We start from the raw sequence: 22,452 nt of genomic DNA on the forward strand, positions 1-22,452 counted from the left end.
ATAGTCGATCAATTTTTTATTGTATTTCTACATTTAACCTTGAATTTTTAGCACTGTAAGTTATATTTATATATTTGCAGTGTATGCGATAGTCGATAATTTTCTTTAAGTTCACAGTGCGTAAGGCTTAAAAATAGCTATCTTATAATAAATTAGGTCAATTACATATTTCATATAAAGTTACAGGGTATGTGATAGTTGAGCAACTCATTCCTTTGTCAATTGAAAGCTTCAAATAAATGATGAATTTTCAATTATTCCATCAATCGGTTGTTGGTTCCAAGTTTGTTCCTCTTTTAGAGTAGAGCTTGTCATTTACAGGGTATGCCTTAGCCTGTCCGTTGTGCACTTGTTTACACACTTGTTTTATTTAAGCCAAATTGCGTAGTAAATTTCAATTTGATGCAACAACAATACAGAAATTTACATTTTACTGCATGCAGCACCGATTGCTAACTACCCCCAGCAAATGCCCAGCTAACCCGTAACGGCCCCACCACCCCACCCATCGCAATGCCGCTCAATCAAGCCCTCAGCAGACATTTGCTCTTTGCCATGGGGCTCTAAATTTTGCTAGATTTGGCAAATATTTTCATCGTTACGTAGCCGGCGAGCTGTTTGGCTTTTGTTGTTGGGAAATTGTTCCAACCAAATGCGGAAACAGAAGCTTTTCCTCTCTCTTGTTTTTGGAAGGAGCAGGAGGGAGCGTAGAGGGGAGGGGGACATGTGTGGAGGGTTCATTGTTTAAGGTTCGTCGAGCAAATCGGCTTGGACATTTTAGTCAACTGAGGCTGGCGACATTTTTGATTTGTTGCCATTTTTGCAGCACTTTATTTGCTTTTAATTTGTTGGCCAGACTCAGTCGGGCTTAGATTTGCTTCGTTTGAATTTCGATTTGCATAATAAATTAAAATGCAGTCGACTCTCCCTCTCTCTCTCGCTGAACATATTATTTAGTCAGCATATTTTCCATAGACTTTGAAATGTATTTCATGCATTTGTAGAAAATATATATCTATAAATATATATATATGTATGTTTCGCCCGCAAATGCAAGCGTGTCAAGGCATGCACATCCATAAGATATGCATACATAGATATCACACAATTCAATAAATTTCCCCTTTACAATTTAATTATAAATAAATAAATATTCCAGAGAGTGTAAATTGAACTAAATGCCTTGCAGCTAACTCAAGCTTTTTTTTAATAAATATAATTGGAATGTTTTAGAATGTTTTAGTCAAACTTGAAAATATTACATTTTGTTTAAACTAAATTCAATTATAATTCCCTTGGCGTATTGTGAGGGGCTTATTTTGTTATACTTTACACAAACTCTTACTACATTTTCCTTAATTAAAAAAATATTTGATTCTTTTTATTAAGATGCTGTACAATATATACAACATTTATTTCGTATTTATTTATTATACGCAAAGACACTTAAGAATTTTGTTCTTAGCTGCATCAAAGTCTAATAAATTGTGTAAATGTTATTTTTATACTCATTCATGAAAGCAATATGAGTATATTGGTTTTATGCTATGTCTGTAGACTTTAAATATGCAACAAAAAAATCGTGTATACTCCAATCATAAACTGTCAAGATTCTCTCGATCCACCCGGTGCAAATCGGAAAATGTATTTTTCGGTAACTCAGAAATCAAATGAGTTAAGGTAGTTGAAAGTCAAAATGCAAAATTTCTTTATAACATTTTTTTAAAATAAATATTTTGTGTTTTTTTTAAATTTATTATTCAATTTTATATAAAATACTTTAGCAAAATAATTTGATTAAATATTACAAACAATTTGGTAGAGAAACTTTCAGGAATTTCTTTGACCGGCGAAAACTTTGTAAACTTTTAGTTAAGCAACTCTGTTTTTAAGCAAAGTTTATTATGTGTAACGGCAAGTTCCTGATACTTAGATTTTATTTAGGAGTTAATAGGTTGGAACATATGTGGGTTGTAGTAAGCCAAAAACACCTTTCAATTCATTGGCAACTTTATGGGCGAGAAGAAGAAGCCTTACGCAGTTGGAGAATTAAGTAAAAAATATGTGTGTCTAGTAAGGAATCAAATAAACTAAGTAAACTAACGATAGCCGAGAAAACAAATAGAGAGAAAGAGGGAATATGACAGGGAGATAGCGAGAGAGAAGGCATGCATGTGTGGAGTTTTTTGATATTTTTTTTTTTTTTTAGGTATGTGCGTGTTGTCTTTATTTAATATATATAACTTGGCATTAGGCGAGCGAGTCAGCGCGCGCAACTAAACTTGAGAAGTCAAAAACTCCGAAAGAGGACTTACGACTTAAGCACAGTGAGGAGCGAGCCAGAAGGAGCCAAGCAGCAGAAGGACGAAGTAGCTGAAGCTGCAGCTCAGCGAGAACGAGGAAAACTTTGCTATTGCTGCCGCTGCTGTTCCCTGTTGCATCTGCGTGGCTCGGGCTGTTGTTGCCTTTCTTATTGTAGCTTTGATAAACTTTAACTAGAGTCAACACACACACACTCGCACACACACACACACAGCTACATATTCCCCTGTCAAGTGCATGAGCATGTGGAAAAGTTGCTCCGTTGCCTGGCTGCTCGGCTTGTTGCCAATGTTGTTTGTCTATTTACTTGGCAGCCGTTAGGTTTCATTTCCGTTTCATTTCATTTCTATTCGTTTCGTTTTATTACTTTGGTCAGTTTTTATACAGTTTTCACTTTCCTTTTATCTCACATTTGGCTGCAATAAAGTTTTTCCCTGCAACTGGCTCTGCACTAGAGTTAATTGAATGTTTAACCTTTTGGCTGCATCTTCTGCCCAGTCACGGAGCCCCTGTCCCTGCCCCTGCCCCGTCACGCCCCACCAATCTTGGCCCACTCATTGGGACATGGCGTCGACATCCTTTTTGGCTTCTTCTAATTGCCGTCGACTGCTGGTTCTTTATCTTTCCCAACGTTTTCCTTAGGCAGCCTCATTACTTAAGCACGCGCGCTCGCCAAAGACGCCCACGCCAAAGCTCATCAGTGCGAGCACGAATGTGCAGAAGGAGCGCAGCTATATATAAACATAGAGTATATATTTGTAGGTATAAGAGTCCTAGCATTGGTAGAATTATTAGGTATAAATATAAAAATTTGTTTATAGTTGAACCGATTGAGTATAAATATAAGTATTAGTATGGGTATAGGTTTAAATATAAGTAAAAGTAGAAATAGAAATAGAAGTATATTAAAATATGACTATAAATATCGGATTAAAAAGAATAAGCTTAAGTGGAAGTAGAAGAATTAATAAAGTTGAATGTATACAATAAGAACATGGGGAGTATGAGTATAAGTAAGAGTATAAGTAAAATTATAAGCTTGTGTACAAATATAGCTATGTAATAAGAAGTATTAGTATGTAATGTGAGCTAATCTTACGCCTATGAGTTTTCTTATACTCATACTTAGCAATATAAGCGTATTTATAAGTAAGAGTCTAATTATGAGCAGAAGTAGTATAATAACAGTAGTATAATAGAATATAGACAGTAGTTTATAGAAAATAAACAGCAGTATAATTGAAGTGGAAGTACAAGCATAAGTCTAAGTATGATTAGAAGTAAGACTATAAGAATGATTAAAGAACAAGGATTATGAGTATAAGATGAGTGCTAGGTAATTTGTATAATATACGTAAGTGTAGAGTTAACATATTTGATTATAAGAGGAAGTATATGCATGAGTATAAATGTAGGTCCTAATATATGTAAGTATAAGTACGAATATACATATATATGTACATATGTTTGAAGATTAGCTTGCCCAAGTATATGAGAAGAAGTGAAAGTATAAGTTAGAATAGAAGAGTAAGTACAAGTAAAAGTCTACGTAATGACACTCATTACTGCGGTGGCATTATTAGGCGTCAGCAGTTTGTCATTTGACTCTTACGAATGGGAGGTGTAGCAATACTGGCTGGGTTTACAAAGAAATATGTTTGTGGCTACGATGAATAGATGTACAGCAGCTGCAATGCCAAAGTAACGTAAAAGTTTTTTACTCAGGCGAAACAGCATCAATCAGACTATAGAATTACTTAGAATATGAAAAGTATTAAAGTTTCTAAACTAAACTAGAAAATAAATATATATAATATATATAGAAATACTCTTTAAGCTCCTCCACTGACTCATCTGTAAATATATCAAAGCGAAAACTAAAGATTTTCATTTACAATTAAAATGTTTTATTTAAGAATTTATGCAACTTCAAGGACAAACGTTTATAGTGTTTGACTGTTGTCCAAGCCCATTTCCAATTCCATTTCCATTTAAAGCTCGAACAGTGCCGCGAGCCATGAGCTTTGCCTCATCAATAAAATAAATTTGCTGTGTTTTGGTTCACGCCTCGAGCTCTCTCAGCATTTATTGTGGAAAATATTTCTTTGACGTTTTCTGCACCTATTTTTTATACAATATTGTTGTTGTTGTTGTTGATGATGTTGTTGTTTTTGTACTTTGTGTAATTGAACACCTTCGTGTTTGAGCGCCAACTGAAATTGACAAATTCAACAGAGTTGTTTAACAAAATGGGCGTTGGGTGTGGCAAAGCACTCAAATGAAGATGAAGATATATATAAAGAGAGAGAAAGAGAGGGAGTGAGCACTAATTATACAATTGCTTAACAGACGCCTCTTCGTCTATCTCAGTTTCTGTCTGTTTGTGCTGCTCCTCTTAATTAATGCAACAGCCTTGAAAATCTTTGCATACTAAAAGCTTTGGCACAAGGTGCGTTCATTAAGTCAACGTAGGCAGCCGACAGCCAGCAAATGTCTTGGCCCACTTAGCATATTTGGCTGCTTGATTTTTTTTTTTTTTTTTTTTTCAATATTTATATTTTATTATATCCCAGAGTTTTGTCAACTTTGTGATTTGTCACATCAAGTGCGCTTAAATGTTCCCAAACTACTTTAAATGTCGCTCACTAAAGAAAAAAAAAAAGAAAAAAGAAAAACCTTCTCTGGCCAACACAGAAATCTAACAAATATATACAAAATATTATATTATGTGAAATTTGAAATGTCAAGTGCAAATGTCGGAACATAGATACAAAAACACATACATATGCACATGTGTATCATAATAGCCCTGTGAGCTTTTCACAGGGCAATTTATTTGGATTTTTATTAAGCAAGATAAATTTCTATGTTAAATAAAAAAAAAAAAAAAAAAAAAAACATTTATTTATAATTTATAAAATATATTAAATCAAGCAAGGAAAAAATATCAAAGTTAAAATATATGGGCTCCTTAAATAAATATTAAACGAGAGCCTAAAAAATTTCTGAAAATATGTTTATTTATTTATTATTATTTTTTTTTTTATTGTAATTCAAGAAGACGTGTAGAAATAGTTTTCTAAGTAGTATGAAAAATATAGTAAAAAACTATAAAATAAAGTTCTAGATTCAAGCGAGGGTTTTTTAATATAATTTGAATAATAGGCTGTTAAGAGTTTTCATATCATATCATATCATATCATATATTATATATTTTATCTTCTTCCTTGTCAGCTGTCTTAAAGTTCTCTTAAAGACAATAACTTACAGTATTCTTTATGCAACACGATATTTCGCTACTCAATAAACTATTTTGATAATTTCTCATTCAGCTTCGTCTCTCATTAAAGTTTTCTTAATTGTTTGCTTGGCTTTTCGGTTTCATGCATCACACATGCCTCAGCCTCAAACTGTATTGTACTGCAGCCTATTCACATATTTTCTCGCTATTTCTGAATATATTACTAGGTTACATAAGAGAGAGCTACATAACATTCCGGACAGTTTATTTTCTCCCTTCTTGTTTTTCATATTTAGGTAAACAGCTTCAGTGCTTCATACAATTTTTTTTTTTTTGCTGTTTCTGTTTTGTTTAGTTTTGTTTTGGTTTTGTTTTGGGCGTCATTCACAGACCTGGCTATTACGTCTCTCATCATGACAACAGCAGCGAGTGGCCACACTTGTTGCCCCATTGCCCCAAACTGAGCGGGACTCTCTATATGTACATATCTATATATGTATGTGTATGTCTATGTGTGTATTCGCTGGGGCCAACGACATCCGACTCAATAGACTAGACTAAAAATGGGGATGCGGAGCAGGTTGGCGAAATTGTTGCCAGCCGCTTAAATGTGCGATTATGTTGTTCACGTGAGTCGCTCTGCCCCGCCCCCACCCGAGCAGCTCCTCCTCATGTTCAAGCATCTGCCCACTTTTCAATGTGTTTAGGTTTGTTATACTCTGTGCTCGTCGAAGGTGGATGGGAGGGTTGGTTGAGGGAGAGCATTATAATTAGATTAGAAATACAATAAAAAATTTATTATTTTCTGTTAAATGATAAGCAGAGAATACAATAACAATAGATGCTGCTAAAATTGCACTGAAAATCGATTCCATTCTTAGTCTATTTAAGTATAGAACTATAAGAGCTAGATATAGTTAGCTGCAAATGTGTATTCTAATAGATCAAACACAGATTTAGTAGACTTAATTATATTAACATCGCATACATTTTTCCGAAAATAGAGTTAGGTTCGCTTATTACCCCTACATTATGAATAAACTCATATATTATTGATTTTGTAGAAAATTGTTTACCGATTAATGTCGAACGTATTAAAATGTATTCCGTGGATCATTTTTATTATATATCGGTTCAAATTGAATTTTAAATTATTATTTTGAGCTAGTTAATTTTATAAAAGTTCGGAGGAAGTTTGACATATATATTTTATTTTTTATCCCGATTAGAAATTTTAGATTTATAAACAAGGATTATTAGAAAAATTTTCAGTAAAAAAAAAATAATAAATGAAAAAAAAAATCATTTAAAACAACAAAAAAAAATCATTTAAAAAAAACATAAATAAAAAAATCATTTAAAAAAATTAAATTTTTTTATACATTTAAAAAAAATCTATTTTTTTTCTATGTATATTAAAATTTGTTAAAATTCAAAACAACAGTTAGGGTGGGTATTTTCTAGTCAATCATATCCGACATTCATAGTTTCTATTTGCTTTTTTTTTTTTTTTTTTTTTTTTGGTCAACGCCACCCAACAATTTTCCCATATTAAATCATAAAAAACAAACGATATACAGACATTTAGGCTCTATTGTTGCGCTATTGGTGGCTGTGGCTGTTGCTGTTGGGTTTGTGTCGCACTTCATCTAAAGGCAAGCAAACACACTGAAAAATGTTTTTAAAGTAGTTTTTTGCTGGCCAAGATCTTGTGTTTGTCTTGTGTCTTTGCTTTTCTTTTCAATTTTTTATTTTTTGTTTTTGGTTATGTTGCAGGTTATTTCTTTGTGGCTGGCTGCAAATTGCGTTGATGTTGCAAGCCATGTGGATAATTTTTTTTACGGCTCTTTTATGACTGCCAGCTGCGTGATAAGTTGTTATTGTTGTTGCAATAACCAACAATAAGTAGAAGGTAGAAGAAGCAGCACGCTTTGGTGTCTCTGGGGCGTCTGTAAAAATCTTCATTTATTTATGTCGCAATTTCGGTTAATTTATGGATTTCGAAATACATTGAAAGCTATCTATGCAATTTGCATGTACTTTACCTTGATTATCTTACAGTTTAGTGAATTTACAGAATTGTCGGAAATTAAGAACAAAATATTGTCAAGCTTACAGACATTAGGCAAATGAATTATATGTATGACAATTATTTACTACTATGATACTATGAATAGTTACCCTAAAAATTTAAAGCTCAATCAGCAGTTAATATTATACGAATTTTAAGCACGTTATCAACACAGATAAGAAACAGCAAACCCGAAGCATTTAGGCCAATACAAAAGAACTGAGTCGAAAAAGAAATATTAACCGAAAGGAAATAAAAAACTAATCAAAGCCCGCGGCTGGACGCGGTTTAGGGGGATTTTTTTCCGGTCACGCCCACATGAAAAAGGAAAATTGTGAGTGGGCGCTGGATGGAGATGAAATGAAGCTGGCAGCAGCAGAGGCGGCAGAGGCAGCAACGGCATCCAAAAGTCTCATCAATCAAAATCTTGGTGTGATAATATTGTAGCCCTGCCACGAGAAATCACAAACATTTCCTTCAACTAAACTGCGAGCCATGCCACATGCCACATGCCGCATGCCGCATGCCACACTAACCCACATTTCAGTTTACACTTGGTTGATGCTGAAGAGTGAGCGAGAGAGGAAGAGAGGCGGAGAGAGAGAGGGAGAGGGAGAGATACATCGTGTAGATGGATGTATAGGGTGCCATTTCTGTCATGCTTTTGCTTTTGCTTTTGCTTTTGGTTTTGCTTTTGGCCAACTTTGTTGTGTCTAAATGAATTTGTTTGTTGGCTAACAACGATGACGTTGCCCATGATGATGACGCTGATAATGACGTAACGGCCCGACTGTCTGGCCGTGACTGGGCTAGAGCGAGAGATAAGAGGTTGTCTCCTCTGCGGCTTATCCTTTGCGCGAGACGGCGCGCAATTTACAAAAGGCCCGCCGGGTGACCCACTGACAAATCGAAACTTCCGCCTGCTGCCTGGGACCTGGGCCTTAATTTGAAAGTTAAGCGTTATAAACACGTTCGTTTAACACCCACCCAATAGACACCTTATCCCTTGGCTCTACCCCGGCCCAGTCCCAGAGCAGCCCAGCCTCGGCCTGTCTGTCCCATTCTGGGCAAGCCGAAAGCTAATGTTCCGCGATTTCGAAACACAAATTGCTGTCATTAAAATCATTTGAATGCGCATAAAAGCCACATTTTGAAGCAACGAGAGAGAGCGAGAGAGAGAGAGAGAGAGAGAGAAAAGAAAAACCCCACAACAACATTGAAATGAAATGAAATTTTCGTCCATTCAATTAAATTGAAATGCGAAGCTGATTCCAGGCAAAATTATTTGCTTCTACAACATTACTTAACTGTCAATAGATTACTGTTTGCCCCGATAATAATGAGGAAGCAATGCTCCCAAGCACAGCAACATCTATAAACATGAAGCTTTTCTTATTGTCGGCACTGCGGATTACACCAAATCTTTATTATTATTATCATTATTATTTGATTGAGCCTAATTGCTATAATCATTCAACAATGAGCCTTTAGTATGCTGCTTGCTCTAACTACAGATTTACAAGCACATTAAAGCTTTTTGCTTCTTTTCGCTTCATCTGAGAAAGCTGCTTAACAGTTTGATTTAATCTACATAAATGTAATAACGGACAAGAGCTAAACGCATTATCTAAAAGTTACTTTCGAAGCATAAATAAAGCTCATACATTTATTCAACAAGTTTTTTGTTTAGCTGAAAGCATTCAGGTTGATAATTGGAGTTTCTTTTACATGAGATATTATCTTTAAGAATTAAGCTGATTTCTTTCCTGTTGAAAGAGTTGCATTTTATTCTATCTGATGCGACGTAGAATATGCAAAAGCTCCTGTAGGCTTCAAAAGCTTTAAGCTAAAGCTTTTAAAGAGGAACTTCAATAGGGAAGCTCCCAATGTTGTTCATGTTAATTGTTAATTAATTAATTGTTCTTAAGCATAATTATTTTAAGCACTTTTTCTAACGTTTCGTTCATAAGTTAAGTTAAATTCAATATATATAAAAGGTTTATGTTATTTAACTTGAACTTAAGCCCAACTTAAGTCCAAAAGTCTTCTAAAGGAAAATACCATTTTTTAGCCCTTCTTCGTTGGCTTCTTTAAGAAAACTCGCATTGACAGCTGATAGCTCTTGTCTATATATCTATCTAAGCACTTGCTCCCCGCACAGAAATAATAATTCAATTTTAAAGTGTTTTTTCTTTTTCTCAAGCAGCTTACAGCTTTATTACCCAATGATATACTGAAAATAACTTTTTATATGTCCACATTAAAGCCATACCACGCACTCACTTACTCAGAGTGAAGGAGAGAGACAGAGATAGAATGAGAGCTGGAGTTGGCACTTAAAAAGCATTTTGATACCATTCGGTTGAGCATCCCAGCAGCAGTTATCACAATGCGCTCTCATATCTCTCACATTCTCCCCAGTTACATTTCAGATTACAGCAAAATACATAACACGTACAGTTACGTATATATGTATCTGTATATGTATGTATACATATATAAATTTTAGTTGCCAACTCACCGTCAGAACTTCACGTGTGGCTTTGCCTCCTAATGAGAAAACTGCATCGCTTCAGCTTCAGCTTCAGTGCTGTGTCTGAGTGTGGGTGTGGGTCTTGGTCTTGGTCTAGGTCTTGGTTTGCTCTCTGTTTGGATTTATCTCCCCTTTTCCCTCGTCATGTGTGCTTGCTTGTGTTTGCTTTCTCTTACACTTTTACTTAATGGCATTGCTTATTGCATTTTATGCTTTACTTTTGCTTTCTCATAGAGAGGTGAACTAAGCCTCAAGCTCATTACGGCAATGACAAATCAGTTTTCTTGTCAAACACAAACCCCGGTTGTCAACTTTTGCGCTTCGCATTTTCCAATTTTTTTCCTCTTCTCTTCTTTTTTTTTTTTTTTTTTTTTTGCTCCAACAATCAGCTGGTGCGAACGTGCGAGGATTCCCTGGAAATAGAAGTTTATAGCAATTCAGAAGTGCGCTCTAAAACGATGACAGGCGATTACAGTTTTAATTAGAGTGGGGCATTAGAGTGTTACCTTTAAATAGACTATGGGAGGGTAAGAAATTTGTATAGATATTTTGAAAGCTTAGAAATTTTTAATATTTTTTATTAATATCCTCTCTCTATTAGATAAGCTTCTAAATACTTTCAATTGGATTATATATTATATAATATTAAAGCAGATATTAAAACTGTTTGTTATATTGATTGATATTGTTATATTGATGCAAAAGAAAGTTAGATCATAATCTTAGCAGCTTGTAAAGTTACTTAGCTGTACATTTTATAGGAATATTTAATGTAATATTTTAAGAATAACAATTTGTAGCAAGCCCGGATAATTACCCAGATTATTACTTTTAAATCATTTTATTACTTTTAAAACATTTCCATTATTATTATTATTTTTTTTTCTTTTTTTAATATTTACCAAGCATTACTTCACTATATAAGAAGAAAAAGAAAATGAAGTTACGCTTTTTATTGAAATATTTGGAATTGTTGCCCTTAGGTAAATCAAATGAATGGCTTACTGGCTGCGCTTGTTGACAGCAAACAGATTGAAGCGAATGCGTGTTAGATGCAAACAAATAAAAGCACAGAGGGAAAGCGAGAGAGCTATAGAGAGAGAGGGCGAGAGAAAGAGGGAGAGGGCGAGTTTGCCACAGGGTCAACAGTTCAGAGTGGATTTAAGTGTTGTGCATGTTGTGTGTGGTTAGCTAACTAACTAAAGCCACACTGAGCTGTTTGCTGCTTGCCTTTGGTTCTAATAAATTCAGCTCATGATTCATAGCAAGTGGAAGTGGAAGCTGTTGCACACATGAGTGCAACATAGCTGCAATTACAATTGCCTCAGCAGCTGCTGCTGCTGCTGGTGCTGCCCCAAGAATTAATTGAGGAGTGCAACTCGTGCGGCAATTACATTAAACTTAAATCTCAAATTATCTTCAGTTCTGTGAAGGATTCTCTCGCTCAATGTCTCCATCTCTGTCGCATTTCTGTCTCACTTCAATCAGTTGGCTCTGCTTAATGTCGGTTGAGTCACTCTGAAACGAGTTTTTCCTGAAAATGAAAATGGGTCAGCTGTCCCACTTGTAACTCTTGCCACTTCATCCATTCCCGTACTCTTGGTCAGAGTCTTCCTTGCCAACGCATTCGCATCGGCCGAACTCAATTTTTCTCGACTGCCAATATCGCAAATTAGATTGTGTTTTTAGAAATCTAATATAGTAGTATTAATAAATTTTATCTTCATAGCTAAACATAAAATTTTAATAAAACAAAACCCATTTAATTTAAGTAAGGTATTTCTTTGTTTTTATTTTGTAGCTGCATTTTGGCCATTATGTATAAAATATCACATATGTATTAGTTCAGTTAAAAGTTATAGCTAATCTCTGTTTAAAATATATTTGTAGTGCTATCTTTATATGATTGTTAAAAATTTATAAAGGAAAATAAAGCACATAAATAATAAATATATGTGTAGATCTTTGAATATCATTTATGATTTACATATATTACATTTAAGTAAAAGCTAGATAAATTTCATATTGTAAATAGAATTGTATTTTTGATTACATTTTGCATCATCATGCATCAATTGTCAATTTAATCATATTTTCGATTCTTTTCTTTACTGGCTGTGGCCAGCCCTGGTGTCACGTATATAGAGCTGTTGCTGCCTGCTGGTTATTCTTGTTTAGTTGGCTTCGTATTTATGCAGGCTCACGCTATTCAAAATGGGTATATTGGCTTGCAGAAATGTATGAATAAGTTTAGATGTGAAGGCAGAAATTTTATATGCTGAGTGACTTAGTATTTGTATGATATTGCTATACTCGAGCTAAATATACACATCTGTACCTATCTTCATAGATGGGCTGTAAATATTACTTAGTCCCACAATTAGAGTCTGGAAATGTTGCACATAGATAAACGACTAGGCAACCCCCTTTCCTAGTCAAAACATCACTTCACATTCCTTTTTCAATAACTAGTTCTGCCTGCCTGGACACGTCACAGTCAACTAAACTCCACAGCTCGAGTTTTGCTTGTTTTCGGCTGGCAACTGTCAGTGGCAACTGTTTCACTGTAAATTGCAGCACATGCAACACATGCGACATGCGATATGCGACATGCGGCACGTTGGACACGTCACTCATACGCCGCCTGGCCAGGCCCAGCGGCCGACCATCGCACTTCGCCCATCGCCCATCGACCACGAAACCCGCTGACTGAGCAGGAGCTGTGTTGCTTGTGTCGACGGCAACGTGTTGCATGCAAATGAATTTCATTTTCTGCAGCTGCTGTTCTCATTGCTCTGCTGTTGTTTCGGTTAGCTCCCGCTGTGATTTACAACATGGGCGTGGGCGTGGTCGAGGGCGCTTCAATTGTCATTGCCAAACTGAATGCTGCTCAAAACTCAGCCCAAAACGTGCCAGCCAGCTGAACTTCTATTGAATTCGACCTCTCTAATTAGTCTCACATTCATTCAGACAATACGATATGCGTCTCTGCTGCTGCTGCAAGCTGAGCATACTGAATGTATGTTGCTCGGGTTTTTTTAATGAATAAGAATTCGATGATGGGAGCACAAAGTTGACAGTTGAAGTTAAACTTTGTCTCTGCGGAAGAGAAAATGTTTACATGGCAGCGAATATAGATTTATAATTAATGATCTATTCGAGTAAAAGCTGCTATACACATGGGAGAGCATATAGATTTATAGTCTATATAAAAGACGCTGTGGGTCCAAGGCGAATATGGTTAATATAATACTTTTGAATTCCGAATAGACAATTATTTTAATTGCTTCTCACTTTTATTTCTACTTCTTCCTCTGAAGCCTAGATAAGTATTATTTTGTATATTTTTGTACAACCTATTATGGGAGGTAATAGCTATGATACTACCGGTATTTTCTATACAATTATCATAAATATTTTTAATGAATATTTATTTATATTAGAAATTGAATTTTATGTATTTTTGTTTCCATATATAAAATTAAAAAAAAGTTAAGCGAAGGCTTCACAATGTCAATTAGCTCTTATTATTTCTTCAATAATATTTGCAATAATGAAACGCTCAACAGCTGCATCAGCTAGTTGAATTTTAAATATGATTAATAAATAAATATATTTTATTAATATGCTCAGGTCAGTTGTCTTATTTACAAAACTAAATGAATGCTGGCGAAACTTTTGCATATTCATGCAAAACTTGAAATTTAATTAAAAATTTAAATGAGCAAAACTGAGAAGCCACAATACACACACACTCATACACACAAACACACATACACATACTTATACCCACACTCATTTATACACACATAAAGCCAAAGCAGTGCAGAATTTTTCAGCAAAAAAAAAGGGCATACAAAATACAAAACAACCTGCACTTTATAGCTTTTTGCACCATCCCCTCCCTCTACCACTCCACCTGCAGCTGCCCACCTGCCTTGTGGTCCTACCTCAGTTCTGCTGGCAGCAGCTCCACAGCGTCAAGTGCTCCTATAAGAGCTACAAAATGCGCTCCCGTGCGCGCACAGCGTCAATTACACGGGGGCCCAGTCATAAAAATAAAGAGCAAATAAATACACTTAAAACGGCAAACGAGTCGGTTAGTTGGTTGGGTCACATTGGTCAGCAGGCAGCGCTGCACAGTGGGATGAAAGCAGATGAATATGTGACAGAATTGGTAAGAAATGTAATTTAGGAAGGAAGAGTGAGAGCGAAAGAGAGGGAGAGAGAGAGAGCTGCACTGAGGAAGAGGGATGTAGAGGGAAGCAGAGAAGTAAATTGATTATGAGAATGCGAAGAGAAGAGGCTGGAGATAGAAAGGGGCTGTAAGAGAAAGATAGTGGAAGGAAGAGAGAGAGAGCGACAGACACAGAGAGTGAGAAAAAGAAAGGCAGAGAGAAAGAGAGTCCTATGCACAAAGAAAGGCAGAGACAGAGTGATACCCATATAAAGGAATAATACTAATACAAATACGGGAAAGAGAAGAGAGTAATATAAGAGCGAAGTAAAGACATTGATAAAATGAAATAAACTAAAGCAAGAATGTGAGACGGAAGCAGGGAAAGAGTAAAAGCAAGTAAAGAAGAGGAAGCCAAGCAGAGACAGTGAGGGAAATAATGATTGAGACTGAGCGATTATTATCTATTTTTTACTTAGAATTTATATTTTCCAGATTCTATTCAGTATATCATATTTAGAGCTTTCACAGCTCTTTATAAAACTAGTTCGAAATTTTCAAAATCATTTCACGTACTTCGTACCACTGTGCCTTTGGCATGTTGTTTTTCTTTTCGCTGTTCACCCGCTTGGCATTAATCAAGCCATTTAAATGGACATTTCTGGCTATGAGTACGGTGCGTAGTGTGTGCGTGGGCATGGCCATGGGCATGGGCGAGGGCGTGGCAGTTGTGAGTCCAGAGTAATTACAATTACACCTGTCCGCTCTTAGAGAGCGCGTGCCGTGGCACTTAATTATAATTAAGCTCCAGTCAAAAGTTGACTTTTATTAAATTTTATTTATAATATGCTTTAAATGCCATTAAGAAGCTGTCGCCCGCCCGGCTAGGCTAGCCTTCCAAGCCCCATAATCATGAGCAACAGCACGAGCGGCTGAATCATAGTCATTATCATTATCATTGTCATCATCATTAGGCAGCAAGCGGAAATGCCAGCAATATCCTCTAATGTGTTGACGGCTTTTGCCTGGGCTCCATTTATTTTTTCCATTCTCTATCTTTTTTTTTTTTTTTTTTTTTTTTGAGAATTCCTTGTCTTTTGATTTGTTGGCAATTTATTTTTGTCATCGTCGTTTTGATTAGATTTCGTCAAAATCGAACCCCAGCAATTTGGACTGCGGCAGTGACACTGACGTTTATCACGACTTGAACGACATGGACATGGCTCTCAGTACAGCTCCATCTGGTTTGCCGCTTCCTGTCCATGGCACGATTTGTCAGCGACTCACAGACACCATTAAATCGTGTCAGACCCAAAAGAACGAACCGAAAAAAAAAAAAAATAGCTATTGACTTTTTATGTGGACTACGTGAAAGTGTGCGAGAGTAGCCACAGAATGTGTACAGAAAAATGTATTTCATTTTATACTCTCTGGCAGAAGATGCTTTAATTCTGTCAAGCAGCGAGGAACGGAAGGAAAATGAAGAGAAAACAGTGACAAAATACGTCTATTGACCCCAGGTCAGTTCAATAAATTATTACTTGCCTGAGCAGCTGTTTGTATTTAGATGAAAATATGGGTAATTTGTGAATGAAACGAAATTACTCTTTGTACTCATTCACGAAAGGGAATTGAGTATATTGGCATTGTGCAATATTTGTCTTGCTATCCATCCGTCCGCTTATCTGTTTGTATATATAACATAACATAATGTATAATTGCTTTATAGACCCATCTAAAAGAGCATTTGATATTCGATCGTTCATATGCAGTCCTTCATTCCTATTTTTATTTCCTTGGAGTTATATGTCGCCACCGTTACAGGGTTAAAGACTCCACATTCTACCGTTTTGTCAGTTCATAAATAATCAATAATTATGCTTCTGGGAGTCTACTCAACGAATAACGAAAAATCATTAACAAATAAAAACAAAATAAAAAAACAAAAAAAAAATTGTTTTCAACAACATTTGCCGGACATAAAAAGCTAAAATATTTCAGATATTCGTGGTGTTTATACACAATATATAAATATATATAAATATATATCCATTTATATATTTAAGCTTTTATTATTCTGCACCTATTAGCACAGTTTTATGCATAAAAAAGGCAATATTTAATTTATATATTTTTTTATATTTATTTTATTCTGCTAAATCTATTTGTACGGTCAATATGTGTCAACATGTCGAAACCAATGACAATATTTTGTTTCTGTATTTTTTTCACTTTTCGTTTTTATCAAACTTTAAAATGAAATGACATTTACTCGTGAGATTTAAAATTATTTACAGAATCCAAAAAAATTTACAAGTTTTGTTAAGGAGTTAACAGAAAAGACAGATGGCAAAAAGTAAATTCAGTATTATGTATATAAATATTGCAAGAATATAATGCTTAAATTATTTAATTATTCATAATATTAACAGAAAAGTTAAGATATGTTAAGATATGTAGAATAAACTGATATGTGATTATAGAATTAAGGAGTATGTAATAGTTAATTGTTTTTGAAAAGTGAACTCACTGTTCATATGAAGGCCAATCATAAAATGTTTATTGTAAATTTCATTTTTCATATTCAACTTTTGCTTTGTTCCCAAGAAATTTACATGCTAAAAAAATGTGTAACATGAATAATTGAAATTCAATTGGTTGGCGAAAATATGTGAAGCAAAAGGTATGCCATGCCGTACAGGAATTCGCTAGGCTGACATAAAAAGCTGACTGTGGCTGCGAAAATGTTGGGCCAGTTAACCAGCAACCACTTAAATATTTATGTAGTTAACTCCACCCAAAGGATAAGTGCAAGAATTTACACAAAGAAAAGAAGCCTGAACAGAGGAACAAGATTGAAATGTGAATATCAATGTCAAACGAAAGAAAGATCGAGACAGAGAGGGAGAGAAAGAGCTACTTGAGGGTGATATGCTAGAAGGTACCCTATAAACTGAGAGAGATAAACATGTTTTTTTTTTTTTTTTTTTTTTTTTTTTTTTTTTTTTTTTAATTTGTAATTTTGCTTGTACAAGTACAAGCTGCTGCTACTTGGGCATTTTAACAAGCAAAGGTGAAGTGCAAAAGTGTGGGGGAATTGCTATTCTCCCCTTATCAAATACCATGTAAATTTATAAGGAAGAAAGACATAGTGAGTCACAGTTCTTTTGTCAGAATAAGCGCAATAAGATGTAAAGAAAAGAGATAGATGTGCTGCATTCAAAGCAATATACCCCTTCTGTATGGCATTAACAGTACATTAGAGCTAAAAATACTAAAACATCTTAACCAATATAAATTTTGTTTATTCATCAAATATAAAAAACAAACTTTGTAAAGCAAAAATTCAGAAAATTTCTCAAGCAATTTCTTACTTAAGGCAAACTAATATTACTTAAAGGAAATGCCTTTCAGCATTGTTACTTTATAACAGCAAATTTCTATGGAGTATTTTATTATTTACTTTCTTTACTTTACTCTATTTTTTATCAATATTTTTCATAAATAAAACGACTGACAAATGCTTGCCCGCAGGCATTGGATTTGTCGACTGACTTCAACTGATTTGCTGGCAAGACTGCAGGAAACATCAACGCACACACACACACGCTCACAAACACACCCGCACATAAGCTAAATGTTTAGGAAATGGCAAAGCAGCAGCGGCCGGATGCATTTTCTGTGACGTTCTTTTGCACACAGACACGAATATTACACATACGCACTGTGTCACGAAGTAGATCTCTGGCTGCCGCGCTCATCTCAACAGCAGAGAACGAGAGGAAGGGAGAGAGAGATAGAGGAAACACTGCTGTGACACGGTGCACAGTTCAGTGCACTTCGCATCGCCTCTGGCTGAACGTATTTTGGACACAACTGCAACAAGCAACAGCAGCAGGAGTAGGAGCGGCAGCAGGAGCAGCAGCAGCAGCAGCTCCAACTCCGACTCCAGCTCGACTGATTTTCTTCCGATTTTCATTGCGAAATGGTGTTGCACTTTAATTTGATTTCAATTTACCCTATGCAGCTGACTTCCAGTTATTTGCTCTATAAACATTTGCCATTGTTATTTCTCGATTTTTGGCTTCATCGTGTTTGTCTTGATTGCATTCCCTGCGTGTGTTAGTTTGTGTGTGGGTGTGTGCGTGTGTGTATGTATGAGTGTTTGTTAAATTTTGTTTTCGACTTGTTTGACTTTTAGTTTGTTTCGGAAACAAAAGCGCAACTAATTCACGAGTAAATTGTTTTACTTTTTCGATTAGTTGCATCCATTTTGTTCGATTCATTTCGAGTGTCAAATGAAATGGAAACTGAATGCTATGTAAGAGATTGATAGACATTGAGGGACCCTGTATGAGGGTCTGATTATTAATTAATTATGTATATACTGCTCCAATTCTATTGAAAAATTCAATATTACAACTTTTATTTTAATATCTACTATTAACAAATTTGCTTTTCTTTGGATATTTCCAATATATATCATAACTCACATCATCCAATCTCTGGATTTTAAGAGAGTTAATGGACAATAATTAATAATGATCTAATAAGGCATTTTAACTTTTGTTTTTGCATAAATAAAGTTTACTTATCAATAATTATAATATATAGTTAAGCTATACTAATTTTATTAAATTAATTTTTTTTTACTTTTATATAATATAATAAATATTATTATATACTATATGATTGTAATGACTTATCTATGGACTTTCCATGTAACTAAGCCACTTATATTATCACTACAAATCGATAAGTATTAATCAGTTTCCTTGATCTTATCGATATCGAAATTTATATCCATTGTCTACTTTATTGATTATCTTAATCGATTTCCATAAAAACAGTGTCAATCTGTATGGTACCATCATCTATATATACAAACGATTCAATTTAAATCATATCGTTAACTCTTCGCTTAACAGGGTATAAAACTAAGTAACTTGTTATGCATCAGGCTTTATTTGATTTCACTCTTGAGCAGTCATTTTATGAAATCTAGCCATCAATTCGATTGTGTGAATTTCGTTGCACGTTTTTCATTGCATAAGCTGCAATAACTATATATTTATATATATTACGCATACGCAGCGTTGTCTGCACTTGAACAACTGTTGTTTTTTTTTTTTTTAGCTTTTAGTTTGGCTTACGTCGCTGAGAAAAATATGCTTCAAGATGGCTAGCAACAAGAACTAAAACTGTCAAAACGTAAAACAGAAATAAATAAATGCCAGCATACATTGCACCAGCCAGTTGTCAACAGAGACAGAGACAGAGGCAGAGAAAGAGAAAGAGAAACAGAGAAGTGAGAGAGTGCAAAAAGTAGAATAAAATAACAGACGATGCAGGAAGGAAATTATGGAAGCCACAAAAAACATACATACAAAACCAAAATATAAGCTGTATATATGAGTGTATATACATGCATATATATATATATATATATATTTATATGTAATAACTACTCTTGTTGCATGACTGTGCGAATTCCTCTCGGCTTTTGTCTAGAGCGCATCGCATTTTATAATGTGCATATTTTATAACATGCTTATGCGTTTCCTCTAAAAACCTCTAAAATGGCGCACAACTTTTTGTCGATGGCTGCCGATAAAAAAGAGCAGAGAAACCTGCAAATAATGCAACAAGTCTGCCTGTCACAGAATATTTTTATTTTTATTTATTAAGCTCTTTTGGCACAGCCAACACCAGTTTGGCTTCTTTGTATATATATATATATATAAATATATATATATATATAAATATATATATATAAAAATATATGTATAAGCGTAACATTTATAAATCTCAGGCAATTTTATATATGTAATAATTGCCTATGATGTATGTACTTAATATATTACATAGTAGTAAATTGTCTAATATGATTTTAACTCGTCATCCTCCGCACTAATTTTTCTATTTACATATAAATTGCAATTATCAACATTAAGCAGCGCGTCAAGTTTTCGAGCTGCAAGCCCGTAAGCTATGCTTTATATTGTAGTCGCTTGTCTAAAGTTTCGCTGACTTGTCCGTGACAAAGAAAACTCAACACCCGGAGCTGCTGCTGGCCAGAGGAACTTTGCGACAGTGGCAAGTGGCTGGACACCCGAAAGTAGAATGAAGAAAGAAAAACTACAAATAAGTCAGACACAAAAAGAAAATGAAATGAAATGAAAATGGGGAACAAAAACGAGTTGGAAAACTTGTGCAACTGTCATAGGAAATTTTCATATTTTATTGCCCCGGTTTGGATGACAAATTTCGTCTACGGTTTTTATTCCTCTCCATCTGTTTGGCTCGCACAGTAAAAGATTTTATTAACTAATCTGTCATTTTGGCTAGCAAGATGGAAATGTTGGCGCCCAAGACGACGACGACAACGACAACGACGACGACGACGACGACGATGACTTCTTCGAATGCATCGACCATCCGCCCGCATGCAAAGTGCAATTTCCGCCGGAAATGTGACACCACCGACGGATTTTGTAATCTAATTTTAATGATTTTGCTTTCGCTGCAGTTCCTGCCCTTCCTTCATCGCTCCTCTCTCTCCATCTCTCTTCGTTTTCCATCCACGTCGAGGCCAAGTGCCCTGGTTGGATAATGCGTCCCAGATTCGATTTGCTCAGTGCCAGCAAATTTAACAGCTAACCCGATTTGACGTTGATTTTCCTCGAGCAACAGCAACAGCAACAGCAACAGCAGCAGCAGCAGCAGCGGCAGCTCCTTTGACTTCGCCTCTGTTTGTGTTTGTCCTTAAGAAATTGCAACTTTCCAAAAAATATTCAATTAACAAATTTTTTCGCCTGTCTTCCTTCTGCATGTGACAAAACGCCATTTGGAAACTTTTCTATTCTATTTTTATTTTCGTTTGTGCATGCCCTGTAGCAATTGGAAATGGATAAAGGTGTATATTGTTTGAGCGAGGTTTAAAAAAAAGGAAGAGATAATGAGGCAATGATCGTTTAGGCTCAAAATTAATAGCTAACCTATCGTGTATACCCTACAATCTTTCTGCTTATCGATATATTGTACATATATTGTTCTGTCTGTTCATTTGTCTGCCTACTCTCCTCTATCTCGTAGTCATAAACAGTACGATATATAAGCTGTCGCATATCATAAGCAGAAGTAGCTAAAAATTATGGTATCGATAGCTCTTAATATATTGTGAATCGATAAAAATCGATATTTATAAAAACTGAATCATACTTCAAATAATTAATAGGTATTATAAGTATATACGTATTCCATATCTATATTCACATTTAAATACATTTCTTAACAGGGCATCTGTTAGTCTAGCAAGCCCCACCACAGCACTCTCACTTGCTTTTTGCTGTGTTGCATAGACGCTAATGACGTCAGTGGCCTGGTTCTCGTCTCCTAGCTCTATGCCCTTATTCCCTCGTCAAGCCCAAGTCTCGCCAAAGCAAATTAACTGCTAAAGTTTGGATGGGCGTGGCTGGACCAAGGCGTCAAGTTGACATCTGTGTTCAAAATTAAAAATTCGAGGAGCCGTCGAAAGCAGCGTAGCGCAGCATCCGAAAACCTGGTGTCAAAGACGTTCAACTGAAAGCTGATTAATGAATAAAAGCTGTGCAAAAGGCGGAGTTTAACGGCGGCATATGAGTTTTTGTTTACCAGTCAACGAGCGAGTGTGTACGGGCGTGTGTGTCTGTGTGTGCGGGTGTGTGTCTGACTAATTAAAGCAATTATACAAACAAATGAAACTCGCAGAAAGTTAAAAATAAGGGCGCCACCAGAGAAGTTTCACGAGTGTAATCTAAGTAAATAAATTGAAGACTAAGAAGAGAGCTGGGGAAATTGTTTGCTAAACTTTCACACCTAGTTAAACAGAAGTGATTTACAGTTGTAGCAATCAGGAGTCCTTATAGTTGCAAAGCAAATACATAGCAAATATTTTGTATTACATTTTTCTCACTTTGCTTAAAAAGAATTCTCTACAAATTTAAGTATACAGGCTTACCAAATAAGCGAAATTCAAATGGCAATCAGCCTTGCATGCGAACAGCTACTCATGACTCATCAAATTTGATCTGATGCCAAATAATGCTTCATTAAGAGAGTGCAACGGA

General features: G+C 35.3%; 1 long non-coding RNA gene across 1 annotated transcript in view; it reads right to left on the reverse strand.

The window, feature by feature from the left end:
- Nucleotides 1-4,268: 4,268 nt before the first annotated feature.
- The window catches only part of LOC149269596 (uncharacterized), a 58,649-nt gene continuing 40,465 nt past the window's right edge, over nt 4,269-22,452 (reverse strand). Inside the window, exons 2-3 of the long non-coding RNA XR_016269519.1 lie at nt 10,156-10,580; nt 4,269-4,535 (exon numbers count right to left, since the gene is read on the reverse strand). This is a non-coding gene — a long non-coding RNA (uncharacterized LOC149269596). The remainder of the gene's footprint in view (nt 4,536-10,155; nt 10,581-22,452) is intronic.

The sequence above is a fragment of the Drosophila arizonae genome, chromosome 3, assembly GCF_054131065.1.
Source record: "Drosophila arizonae isolate 15081-1271.41 chromosome 3, UAZ_ARI_1.0, whole genome shotgun sequence".
In the NCBI taxonomy this organism is placed as follows: Eukaryota; Metazoa; Arthropoda; class Insecta; order Diptera; family Drosophilidae; genus Drosophila; species Drosophila arizonae.